Raw genomic sequence first — 1,877 nt, 5'->3', positions numbered from 1 at the left:
ATAACAGGTTGTGTAAAAAATAAAAAGTTTTTTCTTTTGTAGCCTTATATCATGGCAGTAAAAGCATTAGATTTTTGTATTTTCTGTTTGCCAGGGGCTCTTATGTCCCTGAAGAATTATTCCCCTAAGATCAGAAAGAGAAAATAAAGGCATACACATATTTTTAAAATTTTGCAAACATTAGGGCTTCCCTGGTGGCGCAGTGGTTGAGATTCTGCCTGCCGATACAGGGGACACAGGTTCGTGCCCCGGTCCGGGAGGATCCCACATGCCGCGGAGCAGCTGGGCCCGTGAGCCATGGCTGCTGAGCCTGCGCGTCCGGTGCCTGTGCTCCGCAACGGGAGAGGCCACAGCAGTGAGAGGCCCGCGTAGCGCAAAAACAAACAAACAAAAAATGTTGCAAACATTAAATAAATAGGACTAACAGTATTTCCACTGTATTCTCTTAACATTTTGTTTCATTGAAATCCTTTTAAAGAAGTTTTTGTTCTGCCAACATCTCTTATTCAGGTGCCTGGAGAAAGGAAATGTGGGTGGCAGTGACTAACCAAACTAGCAGCTATTGTTTACCAAACAAATTTGGACAGATTTTATTTGTGATTGCCTAATGGAATCAAAACCGTAGAGTACAGAGTCAGACAACCTCAGAGGGCAATTGGGGTTTTTGTTTGTTCAGTTTTTTTGTGTGTCTTTTTTTTTTTTGCCACACCTTGCAGCTTGCGGGATCTTAGTTCCCTGACCAGGGATCAAACCCGTGCCCCCTGCAGTGGAAGCGTGGAGTCCTAACCACTGGACTGCCAAGGAATTCCTGGCGATAGGGTTTTATAACTGATGGCATCCTGAGTAATCTGACCCATTAAAGATCATTAACATTTATTGGCCACCTACACTGTGAAGTACTGAGCAAGGCTTTACAGGTCACTTTTGTCTCAGACCCTTTCTTCCTTCCTACTTGCTGTTTCCTCTTGCTTGAAGTGCTCTTTCCCCTTATCCTCTCATTTCCTTTGGTTCTTCTTTCAAAAGTCATTTTCTCCATGAGGCCATCTTTGTACAGCCTATTTCAAACTGCAATCTTCATAATTCCCCAACACTCCTTATTCTACTTCCTGACTTATTTTTTCTCTATAGCACTTCCCACCATCTGACATAATAATTTTGTTTATATGTTGTTGTTTGGCTCTGCTGACTTGAATGTAACCTTCATGATATTTTGTTTGCTTTCTTTTATCCACTACTCTTTCTCTAGCACTTCGAACAGTGCCCAAGAAGTAGCAGTTGCTCAATAAGTAACTGTTGAATGAGTGACTCTCCTTTTTGAAGTGCTCTCTGATTTCCTAAAGCAAACTTAGGCATTTTCCTTCTGGGTGTCCATAAAAATTATAACATGCACACAATTTATTTGTTCACATGTCAGGATGTGTGACTGACTCTGAGTTTAACTACGGGGACAGGGCTCGTTACCTAGTTTAGAGAGCCCAGCGCAAAATGTGAATGTGAGGTCCCTTGTTCAAAAGTTAAGAATTTCAAGATGGCAACTGCCAAGTATTAAGCCAAGTGTGGAGCTCTTCTAAAGACAGGTTGTATGCTCCTGAAGCTAGCCCTGAAGAGGAACTATACATGTTATCTATTCATCTTCATATCTCATAAGTGAGTAATGTCTCTGGTACATAGTAGGTTCTTCATAAATGCTTGTTGACTGAATGCATGCATATTTATCTGGAAGAAGAAAAGAAGATAAAAGGAATTTTTAAGTAGGTCACTTATATAGTACCATCACAAAACAGTCCTGATTTTTGGAAACATAATTAAAATGGGGAGCCTGAAGTAAGCTAAATGTATTTTGCAAGTGATATAACAACTTGCAGGGGAAGTCAGGA

This window comes from Lagenorhynchus albirostris, chromosome 11, assembly GCF_949774975.1.
Source record: "Lagenorhynchus albirostris chromosome 11, mLagAlb1.1, whole genome shotgun sequence".
Taxonomy (NCBI): Eukaryota; Metazoa; Chordata; class Mammalia; order Artiodactyla; family Delphinidae; genus Lagenorhynchus; species Lagenorhynchus albirostris.
This window is presented reverse-complemented; position numbering follows the sequence as displayed.